Consider the following 16,837-nt stretch of genomic DNA (forward strand, 5'->3'; position numbering starts at 1 on the left):
CAGTATGAGACCAACAGCAAAGGACCTAAGGAAGGTGTACAAATGTCCCTGCCTTCTGCTCACATATACAAAAGTTGTATGGCATTCTTGCCTGGCTACTAGTCAGGGGTCAATTTTGCTAGAGTAGATATATTCCTCACACAGCCAAAATGAATTAAAGGAGATTTATTTGAAATCATGAGGACATAGGCAAAAATGTTAACCTATATTTCTCTACATGCATACCTACCTTGTGGTTTACAGATGTTTATTGTTGCTTTTGGGGGGAGATATCAACAATTAAGAGACAAATTTATTGCTGGAACAAACTACATTGAAATACTTTTCTGGGAACTTGTCTAACGAAACATGATTTCACTTCAAAATATATTCAATATTTAGCAGGTGGACATTCACTATTTTAGAACTATCACTTACATACAGCTACACGCATGAAGAGACTCATATAGTCAAGTTTGTCGAACAGAAAGAAGGAAGAAAAAACATTGAGAAGGTTGTCCAAGAGGAAGACCTGATCTTTAAGATAGTAAAGACCTACATGATGTTACAGAGTAGCAGTTTTCCAGGACTGTGAACACTATCTCCATTGACTTTGTAACTCGTCTCGTCTAAAGCTTTTCAGTAATGTGCAAGGTCGCTTTCTCCATGGTAGACGATTACCTTCCAAATGAGAAGCTGACCTCAAGTGTGTAGACCATGAATGCATTTATCACTTTGCTTTCCATTTATTCACCTGTAACTGTAGATTTTTAAAACACAGATAAAAGGCATATAGATACTTGAGTTGGGAAATCAGAGGCCCAAGATGCTTTCATCTTATTTTGCATAAATTGTGTCCAGATATTTTCCATGTGAGGAACACTTGCAGAGATAGGACTTACCTGTGGAAATGCCTAGTCTTATTTCCATTAAAGAGAAATCTCAGGGGTGGTGGATATGGTTCAAGCAGTAAAGCATTTGCCCCACAAACAAGAAGTTCTGAGTTCAGATCTACATGGTGCACTAGAGATAAAGGGAGGGAGAGACCCGGGAGGGAGAGAGTAGGGGGAGGAAAATAGGGGGTTGGGGGGGCAGGACCAGGTATGGGAAGAGACAGGAGAGAAGTACAGAGAGTCAGTAAATTGAACATCAATATGTAGCAGTGGGAGATGGGGAACTGGGAGTAGCAACTAGAAAGTCACAGATGCCAGGGGAGCCAGAGGTTCCCAGGAGCCACAGGGATGATATTAGACAAAATACCCAACAAAGGGGAGATAAAACCTGTAGAGACCATCTCCATTAAATGGGCACTGTTCCCGGTTGAGGGATGGGGCCACCCACCAATCTCAAAAAATTTAAGCCAGAATTGTTCCTATCTGAAGGAAATGCAGAGACAAAAATGGTGCAGAGACTGGAGGAAAGGCCATCCAGAGATCAACACACCCAGGAATCCATCCCACCTGCAGACACCAAACCCTGACACTATCTTTGATGCCAAGAAGTGCTTGCTGACAGAAGCCTGGTATAGCTGTCCCCTGAGAGGCTCTGCTAGCACCTGACCAATACAGATGCAAATACTCAAATCAATCATTGGAATGAGCCTGGGGATCCCAATGGAAGAGTTAGGGTAAGAACTAAAGGAGCAGAAGAAGGCAATTATAACCCTAGAGAAAGAAAAACAATATCAATTAACCAGACCCCCCCCCCAGGACTCCCAGGAAGTAAACTACCCACCAAAGAGTACACATGGAGGAACCTCCAGCTGCATATGTAGCAGAGAATGAACTTATCAGTGGGAGGGGAGGCCCTTGGTCCTGTGAAGGCTTGATACCCCAGCATAAGGGGGATGCTAGAGTAGTAAGGTAGGAATGGTGCTGTGAGGGAGCACCTGACATAAAGGCAAAGGGGAGGAGCATGGGATGGAGACATTGTGGAGGGGACAACATTTGAAATATAAATAAAATAAGCAATTAAAACAAAAAAAGCTGGGTGCATAGATATACACCTGAAACCCCATGGTTCAGGAGGTGAAGATAGGCCAATAACTGGATGTCATGGTCCAGCCAGCCAGCCATTGATGAGCTCCACGTCCCAAAGTGAATTGGTTTCTGTCTCTGTCTCTCTCTGTCTCTCTGTGTGTCTCTCTCTCTCTGTCACACACACTCACACACACACACACACACACACACACACACTAAATTCGATGGTCCCTTGTACACCAGTTTGTTCCAAGTTTTCTCTATCAGCAAATAAAACAAAAAGTATATGTTAAATAAGATGTGGGTGGGAAGGATTTATAACATCTTTTACAGGCACACCTTGAACTACCTAGACTCTTGCTTCTTTTACATGTGTCCCTATAAACCAGCCAGCCAGACTTCTGCATCCTGAAATCTTATGTTGCTTTTGAGTTCCAGGATATACGGTGCTACACAGAGAGTGTCTCAAACAAACAACTATAAAAAAAGATTGTTCCAGATTTAAGACACTGATTCCAGGCTACAGCAGCTACATCTCATAATCAGAATGCTGAGTTTTGAGTTGGTTTCATATTGCTATTTCACCCTAAATTGATGCTGTAGATATTCAATATTATAATTTTAAGAATTGTCATGTAGCATTTGTTTTATAAGAGAATTGAGAGGAATAGCTGTAACACAAGCTGGGTGATTGCTAACATGTACTTTTCTATTTGTTCAAATTCTATTGGATGGATTTAATATCCCAGGATAATTGATCGGAATACTTTTATAACATATATGATTCAAGCTTTATATTTTCTTACACATTTCAGACAGACATTAATTGTATGGAACAATTTATGCCATTGATGTTGTCATGCTTGGACAGTTCCACAATGCATTTGAAGTATTTATGACTGATAATTCTTACCTATAGATATATTTATACTTCTCATGTATATTTTTAGTACCATTAATTTAATGTTAGTCTATGTAATTTACTGCTTCTCAAGTTTTAATCACATTTTTTCATTTGACACTACCAAAATTCATTGAGTTGACTTTCCAACTCAACGCTCCATATGCAGTTAGGGGTTTTGTATTTTCTTAGCTTTTGATTGATGGTGAATTTCCTTGAACTGGGAAGGCAAAATGTAGACTGCCAAACTAAAGTCCAGATGAAGTCAAAATGGCTCTCTGCAGTCTTTCTGTATGTCTTGCAGCGTTTTAAAGCCTATATTTTCATTTTTAAAAATAACAGTAAAATGTTAATATTTCCACTCTTTAAAATGTTATGTGGTTCCAAACTACTTTCCGCACAAATATTTAAACAGAAAACAATGTTAATAGAACTAACTCTTCTTTCTCTCATTGAGTTGTATGCTCTGAAAAGCTTAAACTTGTTCCCTAGCTTAATATACAGATGCCACCTTGTGGCCATGGCATATATGTCCTATGGTTGATAGATGTTTTATTCACAGGAGCATTTTTGAAAGACATAGCACAGTTGAGAGTGGATGTGTTCCCTAAGCCTCAGAAAGTCACCACTAACTAGTTACACACACATAAAGATAATAAGAAACTGTCACAATGTAAACTTCTGAGAATTGTAGATCTGCTTATTTAATTTGATTTAATCAGCATCTCATTCAGAAAAAAAGGTAAAAAAGGAAAACAGTACATTAGTACATGTAAGAATAAAGGGAATGGGTTGGCAAAAAGCACTGTAATATTAAAATGTATTTGCTGGGCCTTTAATCCCAGCACTTGGGAGGCAGAGGCAGGTGGATTTCTGAGTTTGAGGCAAGCCTGGTCTACAGAGTGAGTTCCAGGACAGCAAGAGCTATACAAGCAAGAGCTATACAGAGAAACCCTGTCTCAAATATATATGTATGTATTTGCTATGATATATGCATATATATATATATATATAGCTATGTGATTCCCTGTGTTTTTTATACACAAGACTAAGATATAGAGGGAAAATAAAGGTTTAAGAATTCCTTAGATTCACGTGTATTTTAGAATTCTGTGCATTTTTATGTGCTTCCAGTAACTTTACCTATTTATGTTTTATCAAAAAGCATTCCCAATGGAGGAGCTAGAGAAAGTACCCAAGGAGCTAAAGGGGTCTGCAATCCTATAGGTGGAACAACAATAAACAACAAAAACAACAACAATAAACAACAACAAATTTTGAACTATCCCCGGAGCTTGTGCCTTTAGCTACATATGTAGCAAAAGATGGCCTAGTCGGCCATCATTGAGAAGGGAGGCCCCTTGGTCTTGCAAACTTTATATCTCAGTACGGGAGAACACCAGGGACAAGAAGAGGGAGTGGGTGGGTAGGAAAGTGGGGGCTGAGAGGGTCTGGAGGACTTTTGGGATAGCATTTGAAATGTAAATGAAGAAAATACCTAATTTTAAAAAAGATTTAAAGAAAGCATTCTCACAGTGAATCTGTTGAGTCCCTTTTAACATATATGGACCACTAATTATGGTTTTCACTAACTGTATTTGTTTTCTTTCAAAGGTGCCAGGAAAGAAGAAAGTTAACAAGTTTGTGATTCATATGTTTAAATATGAAATCCAAATTGTTAATGTAATTAACGTTTAATACCTTAATCCTGAGAAGTACAACCTAACAATATGTGTTCCTTTCTTGACCTACTTTTAAAAGTGTACATGCTGCTCCTGGGACATGAGCATCATTTAATTCATTAATAATCTCAGCCATCAGTTAGAGCAATAGATTTCTGAGGGAAGAAACAACCGGCTTGTTTGTTACTGGTCTGACAAACTGAGGGTAATTGACATTTTTATTACTGTCCTATTTTCAGCTCTTCGCAGCTGTTCAGATGGTGTTTGGAGAGCAAACATGCAGGCTGAGAATGCCTGCCTTTGCTAAAGATGGAGTCTCTGTGCATACAGCTTTGTTAGCAATGCATTCATGGGTAGCTCAGAGTCCCTGGAGGAAGAGCAGATACTATCGTTCTATGAGCCTCATATTCCACTGTATGGATATTCACTTCACTTTGCAAGCTGTGCTAAGTTGTCAGTGATTCTCTTCCTTCTAGAAAAGTACATAGGGTAAAAACTGCATCATTTATTTCTAGTGGAGAATCCTATAATGGTATCAGTGTTTATGGAAAATAGAGAAACTAAAATAGCTATATGAAATGAATGGTAATTATTACCTAGTTCATTTCTAACCGAGGAGCAAAATGACTTACTCCAGTATGAGCTAAATCCACTTCTGTGGGGTAGAAAAGCAGAGGAAAGTGTAGATAGGGTACAGGGCACCTCTCTGGCATTCCAAAGCCTCTTCTCTTAGTAGGGTCCTTGGAAGTGACTAACTTTCACCAGAAATACTACTACTACTAATAATAATAATAATGAGTTGTTAATGCAAAGATCAATTCTCAATTCCATAGTCTTGGTGACCTTTGACCATGGAATCATGAAAGTGACCCACTTGGAAAATACTCACCACAACATTATTGCTCATAATGCATTAAAAAATGCATGTTGATGGTTTAGATCCTTCAATCAACACTTCCTTCATTTCTATGTTCACTTTATCAGACACTTTCCCTAGGAGAAACTTTATACTATTTATATAGTCTAAGTTCACCAAAGAATAGGCCAAAGCTAGAAACTACTAAAAGATTTGGTCAGAACCATGTGGAAGCCACTGCTTGGTTGCTACTACCATTAGTTCCATTCTAGATTGGAGAGGCTGTGGATAAAATGTTGCAGTCACTTCAGATTATTCAAGGATGCAATTTTCATTCAATATTTAAAGCCATGGGTTTTAGTCATATTGTATATGGTAATGCTGTCTTTGCAAAGTGCTGAGTCTCAGTAATTGAAGTCCAAAGGTCTTGTGATAAATTATTCATAGGAGGAAATATTTTGAAGAGAGCAAAGAAATAAAAAAAGAGTGCCAAATTGTCCTAGCACATCATTAGAGAGGTTTCCCAGCCCCTTTCCCCTTTCTTCTAAGGTGAAAGCAGAGTGAACACTCGGGTTGTGCAGTCCTTAATTGCCTAAATTAAGAATCAGCCCTTGCTGACAAAAGTGGATAATTACTGACCACCAGAAGAAAGAAGTCTAAGGGCTGCCACATGTAGTCATTGCTGGAAAAAATAATATGCAACATTAAAAACATGTATGATTATAAGGAGGCCAGTAAAAAGGGTAACATGAAGGTGAAGAAATGTCAAAGTGTTTGAATGAAGAAGCTTGGCCTGTGGGAGGAATCAGCAGGAAGAATCAAAATTTCAAAAACAGATTCAACTTAGAAAATAATTTAGGAATAACAATGAATAATCCCCCTTTCTTTCTAGTTCATTCAGGTCACCAGTCAGACCAGACATAAGGATAAGACCAGAGACAGAGATTTAACTTATGGAAGACGTTAAAACTGTTCTTCAAAGTAGCTTTCGGTCAATGACATATCTATGTTCTGTCTTAAACATCTTGCCTTGAGTTTTGCTACTAAAAATATAGATTAAGATAAGGTTCCCTCTCTCTCTCTCTCTCTCTCTCTCTCTCTCTCTCTCTCTCTCTCTCTCTCTCTCCCTCCCTCCCTCCCTCCCTCTCTCTCTCTCTCTCCCTCTCCCTCTCCCTCTCCCTCTCCCTCTCTCTCTCTCTCTCTCTCTCTCTCTCTCTCTCTCTCTCGCTCTTACTCTCATGCACACACTGAGAAACAGGTTCACATGTATACTACAAGAAAGAGAAAAGAGTGCATATGCATATATATATATATACTATAGTATATGTAGTATATATATTGTATATAGTTATATAGTATATACAGAGTATGTATATATATATAGTTATATAGCTATATAGTATACATACATAGCATATTCAGAGAATGTATATAGTTATATATTAAATATATTGTTTTTGTATATGTATATACATACACATATACACACATCTCCATATTAAATTATAGGCATTACTTTATAATTTATGGGTCTAGGTAGGGATTGTGTCCAGAACATTTTACCACTAATTATATGAACAAAATTTGCTCAGAATGATGACTAAACAGTACCACAGAAATGGTTGCATTAATAAACATAGGCTGTGCCACCAGCTTACCATTTAGTAAGGAAGATATTTGAGCAGGATGAGGTTTCTTTACAGTATGGGGTGTGACCTAATGAGAATAAGCATGTCTTGTGTCCTACTCTTTTCAATAAGCCTTACACCTATGTTTCTCTTTAGACCTTAGTCTACTCGATAATTCTTTTTAAATAATATAATGAAAGTAAATACATTTACTAACTACCCATCAGAAGATATTTGCAGGAATTTTGTAAACACATAAGTAGAGAAAACACAAAACATATATTAAGATGTTTAAAAACAAGATTAAAGACCTTAGAAACATCAACCTACAAAATAATAAGACCCTGCTGTGTCTGTCTGGCTCTGAGATTTTCATATAATAACTCATGTCTTCTGGGAGCATCTCTGTCTACCCATCCAGGATATTCTGTTTAAACTCTTGTACACATTATATTTTATTGTATTAGGACCAAGTCAATTTCTGTAAAGTTTCTCATATATACTTACTTTAGGCCAACCCATCTTTATCTTCTCCTCCTAGTTCCACACACTCTCTCTCTTATACCTTTAGCCTTGGGTTAAAAGATCCTAGATTCCATACCACTTCTTTATCCAAGCTCTTCATTTTTCTAACCCCACCATGTTGGTAATGCTTTGTCCCTAGTGTTCCACTGTTGCATTTAGTTTTTTTTAAAAAAAATCTCTACCACCTTTTCCAGGTAGCTGAGCTTGCACTCCCAGCCCCTCCTGGCTTAGTTCTGGTTCAGCTGCCACTAGCACTGACCTAGCCTTGCCAGTGAGCTGCTACACTGCTCTGACCTCTCCCTGATTTCTTTTGTTCCAACTCCCCATCCGCCCCCCCACCCCTGCGCAGCTCCACCAACACTGACCCAGCTTATCTTTCCTAACTGCTTTTGCTCCTGGAGGGGTCTCACTACCAGCCCTGCCTGAGACCTTTGAATTCGCAGATAAACACACACATACACACACACTCGGCTTTATTACTTTAGAATTTACCTGGCTAACTCAATTGCTGGTCACAGAATCTCCTCCCCTAAACGCATCAGTTAGTGCCCCCCACCCCCACCCCAACCTCCTCAGCTCCTGCCCATGGAGGATGCTGCAGGTTCTAGCTCCTCAAGATCTTACATGATTGTAGCTTGCTTCTCCTTCCAAAACTTGCCTAGGAAAAGCCCCTTTTCTTTCGCTGCATCTCCTTCTCCTCTTGGGACCTGGAAGTCCCAAGAAGTTCCCAGCCTTCTTTATTGACCAAATCAAGAACCAATTAGGAAACCAGTATTGGTACCTCCCCCTATACTCTACTTCTCTACATTCATTTTGCTTAATTTTACTAACAACTCCTCCTTAATGACTAACTCTGTACTCATGGTGGCTCATGCCTAGTTTCATGACTTCAACTACTTCACTTCAAAAATACAAAGATTTGAAAATATGATTCACATACGAGAAAGACCATGATGTGCTTGTATTTAGGAACCTGGGTGATCTCAGTATAATTTTTTTGAGAACCATCATTTTTCTGAATTCCATGTTTCCTTACATCCAAGTGATATTCCATCTTCTACAGGTACATTTTTCTTATCTATTCATTCACTGATGGATATCTAGGTTGATTTCAATTTTTACCTGTTGGGAACTGAGTCACAATTAGCATGAAAGTGGAGCTATCTCTGTAGTGGGTGTCTTAGTTAGGATTTCATTGCTATGAGGAGACACCATGACCAAGGCAACTCTTATAAAGGACAACATTTACTTCAAGCTGGCTTACAGTTTCAGAGGTTCAGTCCATTACCATCATGGTAGGAAGCATGACAACAGGCAGACAGATATGGTGGCTGGAGGACCTGGGAGTTCTACATCTTAATCCTAAGGCTGCCAGGAGAAGAATGGCTTCCACAACTAGCCAGGGGAGTCTCTCTCTCTCTCTCTCTCTCTCTCTCTCTCTCTCTCTCTCTCTCTCTCTCTCCCCCCTTTCCCTCCCTCTCTCTCTTTTGTACTTGGCAGAGCTTGAGCACTAGGAACCCTCAACCCACCTACACATTGATACATGTCCTATAACAAGGCCACACCTATTCTAACAAGGCCACACCTCCTAATAGTGCTACTTCTCATGGGCCAAGCATGTTCAAACTACCACAGTGGGTTACAAAATCCTATGGTATATGCCCAGGGGTGATAGAGCTGTGTTGTATACACTATTATTCTTGAACTACTGAAAATTCACAATCCAAGGATGATGGAGAGGGCTCATTCTATAAAGTGCTTATGGCCCAAACACAAGAAAACTGAGCTCAGATTCCCAGGACCTATATCAAAGGCCACACGTCATGGTGTGTGTTCATAACCCTGTGGCTGAGCATACAAAGATAGGTGGATGCCCAGAGCTCCCTGGCCATCTAGTCTTTGCTAAATCAGTGAACTCTAGGTTCAATAAGATTTTCTGTGTCTCAGCTCCAAACTTTGTCTCTGTTAACTCCCTCCATGAGTATTGTGTTCCCCATTCTAAGAAGGAACAAAGTATCCACACTTTGGTCTTCCTTCTTCTTGAGTTTCATGTGTTTTACAAATTGTATCTTAGGTAGACTAAGTTTCTGGGTCAATATCCACTTATCAGTGAGTGCATATTATGTGTGTTCTTTTGTGATTGGGTTACCTCACTTAGGATGATACGCTCCAGATCCATCCATTTGCTTAAGAATTTCATAAATTCATTGTTTTTAATTGCTGAGTTGTGTAAATGTACCACATTTTCTGTATCCATTCCTCTGTTGAGGGACATCTGGGTTCTTTCCAGCTGCTGGCTATTATAAATAAGGCTGAGACAGAATAAAGGACCATCCAGAGACTGTCCCACCCGGGGATCCATCCCATATACAACCACCAAACTCAGACACTATTGCATATGCCAGCAAGATTTAGCTGACAGGACCCTGATATAGCTATCTCTTGAGAGGGTATGCCAGTGCCTGGCAAATACAGAAGTGGATACTCACAGTCATCTATTGGATGGAACACAGGGCCCCTAATGAAGGAGCTAGAGAAAGTACCCAAGGAGCTGAAGGGGTCTGCAACCCTAGAGGTGGAACAACAATATGAATTAACCAGTACCCCCCCCCAGAGCTGTGTCTCTAGTTGCATATGTAGCAGAGGATGGCCTAATCGGCCATCAATGGGAGGAGAGGCCCTTGGTCTTTCGAAGATCATATGCCCCAGTACAGAAGAATGCCAGGGCCAGGAAGCAGGAGTGGGTGGGTTGGGGAGTAGGGCCGGGGGTAGGGTATAGGGGACTTTCAGGATAGTATTTGAAACGTAAATGATGAAAATATCTAATCAAAATACAATAAAATAAAATAAAATAAAATAAAATAAAATAAAGATATTCTGTGTAAAAAACTGTCTTGGTGAGCAATTGAGACAGATATGCAAATCATAAAAGCTGGCATCTACATTCACATACTACACTCGCATGTACATGTGCACACAGTTGAACATGCATACATACATAAATAACACACAAAAATTTACAATCACATAATTGACCAAAAAAGTCTTACCTATAAGTCATATGATTTTAATGAAGAATTATCTTTAGGGTTTTGTAAAAAGAGTCAACTTTTAAGGTCAGCAACTTACTCAAACATGGCATTCAATCTTGATCTAGTCAGGTATCATTTAAGCTTCCCAATGTTTTGTTAATTTCTTTCAAAATATTTTACCTAAAAAGTGATGTTAATGTTAGAATATGAGTATGTTCAATATGCTTTCAGAAATTTTGTAATTCTCTAAAATGGTCATCAAAAAAAAAAAAACTAGAAAGAAAATTGAAGATATATAGCCTGATTTTAACATTTAAGTAAATTAGATTGCATTTTACTTGCTACTGTTTGGAGGCCTAGAGAAAGCCATTGTAGACACTGAGTTTAAGGAAGAGATAACTTCAAGCTTTCATTTACTCAAAAACAAACAAAACAAAACCCAACCACGTTAGCACCTTCAGACCTGTTTGGGTACCAATAACGTTATTTAAAGTTGCTCTCAAATAGCAAAAGTTTCCCCAGATAAGTTTTAGTCTTGTACCAATATATAACTCCTTTCTAAAACCTATTTATTTTTATCACTGTATTGATATTGAAGAGTGAATGGGGAATCCAATTCAAATGTGTAAACAAAAGCTATACTCAGGCCTGATGTGAGCAATAGAAATAAAGTGGTGCAAACAGAATCTTTCCAGACCCTATTGGTATTGCTTTCTAGATGAACTCACTGTCTGGAATGTGGTAATCATTTCCTTTTTTCTTTAACATCTGTCATTGGAATTTAGCGGCAAGGTGGTGCATTGCAGATATAATGCAGGCTCTGTCGGCTTCCCCTAGATGGCGCTGTTTTCTAAGAAGCTACAGTCGTATTTTGGGTTTTGTTTTTGTTTTTTAAATTGAGTTGGTGTTAGCACATAAACCTTACACTAACACTGCTTTATATCTTCATGTATGTGTGTGGGGGGGGAGAGGGCTCTGTGTGTATAAATACCGAGACACACTATGAACATGATTTTAAAGTCTTCTTTCCATTTTCTGAAACCATTAAAAAATGCATTTGATTTACCTTAAAAACCTCAAATATACATATAAGAAATGATATGTCAAAAGGATATACTCTGAGATTTTTGTTAATTGTGGAAAAGGCTGTGAAATTTTATACTTGGATGTTAGTTTCTGGGCTAAATGCGCAACAATCTTTTTAAAAAGCATGCAGTGATTAATACTTTCTTTAGATTTACAGTGGATTTTTCTTGTTGGCCTCTCAGCCTTCAAAAGTGTTTTATTACATTATTGTGTGTGTGTGTGTGTGTATGTGAGAGAGAGAGAGAGGGGGGGGAGGGGGCATCGCTTGTACGTGTACGTCAGAACATGACCTGTAGGAGTAGGTTCTTTCCTTCACCCACGTGGGTTTAAGGGGTTAGAACTGGGGTCACCTTATCAGCCAGCACATTTACCTTCCGAGCCATCTCACCAGGTCCTCTAGTGTTCTTCTGTGATTCTTCATTCACGTGCTCAATTTTCTGGTTGAGTAAGGAGAGACCCTGAGTTATGCTTAGTTAGATATTTTATATCGAAAGGAAGAAACAATAGTATATAAAACAGCCAAGCCACTTGGAAGTAGAAGTGATGCGGAATAAAAACCTGCATAGAATTCACAAAAAAAGAAAACATTTCTTTCCTTTTCATCCTCTTCTCCCTTCAAAGGCCCACATCTTTGATGTTGATCGCTCTCACCCAGTCTCTCTCCCACTTTGCTTTGTAAATTCTCCACTTCTGTTTGCCATGTTTTGAATTTCCCACTGCTCCACCTAAGTCTTTCAGGTTCAAGAGACATGGAACTGGCCTAGGGGATGCATGGCTGTAACTTCCTCTCTTAGACCTAGTACAGAGTGCTTTGATGCATCCTACAATCCCCTGAAATTTTGAATTACAGTATCAGCATTATCACAGTCATTTGCAAGGAAACTTAATATGTATTACGTCCTGAGCATCGAACCCCAAAACCCCATTTTCTAAATGAACCATAAAACTAATTAAGGTCTTACATCCCAGTTGAAAAGTTGGTAACTGACAATGGAGAGCTGAGAGCTATTTCCTTTGTTGCTGAAAACTCACAAGTATTTTGCAGTAACCAGCTTCACAGAATGAAAAGGCAGCCCTGTGTAATAACCTGTGTCTGTAATCTCAGCTCTAGAGAGGTAGAAACGGGAGAGTCAAAAGTTCAAGGCACCTCTCTGCCACACAGTGAACTCTAGGCTATTCTGGAATGGAAATGAAGGTTCTATCTAAAAGTCCTAAATAGTAAAACAAAAGCAGAATATACTAAAATGTGACCCAAGCACTTCACTGCCATGCTGTGGCTCCTTCTGCCTAGCTGTACCTTGATGTTTCCTCTGCATTCAACATAAGAGGCTGCTTCAGATTCAAAGCGAAGTTTCTATAAATAGACTCTTGAAAAGGATTTGCTGTACCAACTTATATGACCCTTGCAGTGTTTCTGTCTGGTACCCTCAGAGGGGCCTTCGTCAGGAAAGGGTTATCATCATCAGGTTCAGGGCAGTCATGAAAACTTTGTCCTGGTTCCATTTGGAATCTTGATGGGACACCCTCCCCGTCTCTCACAAATGCTACCTTGGCAACTGCTCAGAATGTAAAGTGCCTCAGCCCCTGCAGCCTCAAGGATGGTTCCTCATCCATCCTCCCTATCTCCTTGATGGGCCGCCTCACTGCTCACTGGCACCACTGTTCCTAGCTCTTCTCTGTGAGGTATGAATCCTTCCTATCAGGGTCCAGACCCAGAGTCTGTGAGGGACAGCACAAAGCTCTTGTGTTCCATATAAAGGAACAGGGGAGAGAGCTTTTTATTTCTTCTGTGATTTATCTCTTAAATTAATACACACACAGACACACACACCACATATGCACACACACATATACACACACATGTGCACAAACACATACACACACACAGAGACACACGCACTCACAGACACAGACATGCACACACAGACACACATGGATTTTAATGGTGAATGCTGTGTTATATGAATGAACACAGGCAGGCAAATGCAAAGTTCTCACAGATGCCTGTGTTTGGCCCACAACTCCAGTTATCCTCACCACACGCACTCATGCAGAGAGGGAAACACATACACACACACACACACACACACACACACACACACACACACACACACACGAGAGAGAGAGAGAGAGAGAGACAGAGAGAGAGAGAGTTTATGTCCAGGCATGTAGTGAAAGTTGGAATAGCCTTTGTGCCTTTGTTCAGGGGCTGAGGAGGCAGTGGCTCATGGAAGTGGAGGTAAGAAGGCACAGGATGGGGCAAGCTTCGATGACCTAGGCCATTCTCTAGGGCTTTACCAGATGACACTTTCAACACAAATTAAAAGATAAGATTGTCAGGCATTTCCAGAGAAGGTTCACAGAGCATGAATCCGCAGGTTCAGAGTCCAGTTTCTGAGAACAATGAGGCTGTGTTTAGGGAGGATAAGTTTAAGGGGACTGGGAATAGTTATAAGCCAGGCCAGCCCCTTTCAAGATGCTCCCCTGGCACTCACAGCCTCTGCTCTGCTCAGCTCTCTGTATTCCTTGATAATAATGCTTCTCTGAAAACCTTGCCAGCCTTGGAAGATTCCCAAGTATGCAGTATGTGCTGTTATACTCATGAGAACAATACCCCCCTCCCCAAAGCCTGATGCTAACCCTCTTGTGAATAAGCTGTATTCCATGCTGGGTCCTTGTGTTGCTAGCCTATTGATCTTTAACTCTAATCAATAATTCTGTGATCATATACTGAGCCTTCCTGGAACAAGGATCCTTTATTTCCATGGTTCTCAACTTTCCTAATTTTGTGACCTTTTAGTACAGTTCACCACAGGTTGTGGTGGCCTCCCAACCATAAAGATATTTTTGTTGATTCCTGACAGCCTCCCCCATCTTACATCTCTGGGACTTCCTAAAGATCCCCCCCAATCCCTACCCTCATGCATAATGCTAACAGTGTGGCCATGGAACCTGAAAAGCCCCACCCCCTCCTGTAGCCAGTTAGAATCTCCAGTGGAGGGATAAACCAACCAACACACAAAACTTTGACCCAATTTTGTCCTATCTAAAAGAAATTCAGCAACAGGAACTGACAAACGGCCAACCAATAACCAGCTCAACTTGAAACCCATCCCATGGACAAGCACCAATCCATGACATCGTTATCGATACTCTGTTATGCTTGTAAACAGGAAGCTACCATAACTGTCCTCTAACGGGCTCTTCCTGTTGCCTGTGCTCTGCACTACTTGTCACCTGACCCCACCTGCCCTTGGGTGCTGGGGTTGTGATGGTGCAGAGTCAACGACACAGACTCTGGGAACAGGTGAGAAATGCCTCAGCATTTTTATTCCTTTTGAAAATTAAATTGCCACAGATCATACCTGGTTTCATATACATCACAGTTTTATAGTCTTGTAGTCGTTTCTTCTGTTTCCAATAGTATTATTGTGACCCAAAATTCTTAAACACATACATTGATATGTACACACACACACACACACACACACACACACACACACACACACTAACTCTTATCTCTGTGTTGCTGTGTCTCTGTCTGTCTGTCTCCTCTCTGTCTTTCTCTCTGTCTCTGTCTCTGTCTCTGTCTCTCTCTCTCTCACATACACACACACACACACACACACACACACACACACACACACACACACACTTCCATTCCCAAATGGGTAATGTTGCCTCACTAAACCTTTTCTTTGATTTTACAGAAACTTCATACCCTTTCCTTTGGTTTTTCATGCTGTCTGCTCTTTTCCTTCACTGTTACAAGTACCAGATCTGAACTTCATGTTATATCATTGAAACAGCTTTTTTTGTAAATACTTTCCTGTGTCTTCAAAACATTCCAGAAAAAAATTACAAATGCTGGGTCAAACAAAAATAGTGATTCAAAACTTTATGTATTTCACCTAGTTTTTTTTTTTAAAAACATGATCTTCAAAATATGACCCAGTGATATGAATGTAAGTCCACATAATTTGCATACAAGCAAAGCAAAAGATAATAATTTGTTATTTGTTCATGCTTTCTCCTATATTCAGTTATGTTATCTCCCATGACTTTTGAATTTTCTTTGTAAAAAAAAATTGAATTCAAAGATCTGAAAGTGAGATTTCTGGGTCCTACCCAGAAGGTGGGAGGGTTCACATATGGCAAAGGAAACTGTATTTTAAAGCAACTCTGCAGAGGATTGTGAAGGGAACATTTAGTAAAGTTTTCTGGAATTTTAATATTCTTGTTCCAACATTGCCTGATTTAGGGAAGAGTGTCTAGAAAGACAGGACTGGGTGGAAGAATCTATATTCCATTTTAGGGGTCCCAGTAGTCCTGTTAACGTTGTCATATTTATGGAAAAGTAAGATTGGAATTATCTGTGGTCTAAAACCACACTGGCCTTGAAAGGTAAATTGTACAATTAATAAATGCCAGGTGTTATATTAAAAAAATGTTTTAGCCGGGCGTGGTGGCACACGCCTTTAATCCCAGCACTCGGGAGGCAGAGGCAGGCGGATTTCTGAGTTCGAGGCCAGCCTGGGCTACAGAGTGAGTTCCAGGACAGCCACGACTACACAGAGAAACCCTGTCTCGAAAAAAACCAAAAAAAAAAAAACAAAAAACAAAAAAATGTTTTATTTACTTTACCAAACCAATTTGAAAACTATGTTAGTTATTAGTCGGTTTGATGCTTTTTCCTTCTTTCAAAACTTTGGACCACTCTGAATTTACCTCAAATGTTCAAGTGAAAACAGTATAAACTGTTGTAATACATTCGACTTTTTTCTTGCACACGTGATACTCATGCGCGCACCACCCTATATAACACACAGGCACTGTAACAGAGACCTCCCCAACATTGCAAATTCTCACAACACCTTCTTACCAATACTTTATCCATAACTGAAACAACTCACTGTTTGTTTTACTTTAATAACCCATGATTTTTCTGGCTTCCTACTTATGTGTTGTAAATAGTTTTGCACCTAGAAGTCGGGAATCCCGCGCACATCGGTAGGGGCTCTCATTTTCCCATAATTCCCATTTTCCTGTTAGCCAGCATCAACTGCATTCATATGGCCAAGTCCTCAGTGTGTGTGGGGCACTTCTGAAATGCTACATTCCATTTCTTTTTTACTCCCTTCTGTCAGTGGTTGCTTTATTAGACATAGA

At 39.7% G+C, this 16,837-nt stretch overlaps 1 long non-coding RNA gene across 1 annotated transcript; it reads right to left on the bottom strand.

Moving 5' to 3' along the window:
* Positions 1 to 10,697: 10,697 nt before the first annotated feature.
* On the bottom strand, positions 10,698 to 13,114 carry LOC115032136 (uncharacterized). Its single transcript, XR_003837775.2, has 3 exons — positions 12,966 to 13,114; positions 12,040 to 12,105; positions 10,698 to 10,762 (listed from the first exon to the last, which is right to left on the bottom strand). It is a non-coding gene; the product is annotated as an uncharacterized LOC115032136 (long non-coding RNA).
* Positions 13,115 to 16,837: the final 3,723 nt, after the last annotated feature.

The sequence above is a fragment of the Mus caroli genome, unplaced genomic scaffold (assembly GCF_978045245.1).
Source record: "Mus caroli unplaced genomic scaffold, Mus_caroli_1 scaffold_9, whole genome shotgun sequence".
NCBI lineage: Eukaryota > Metazoa > Chordata > Mammalia > Rodentia > Muridae > Mus > Mus caroli.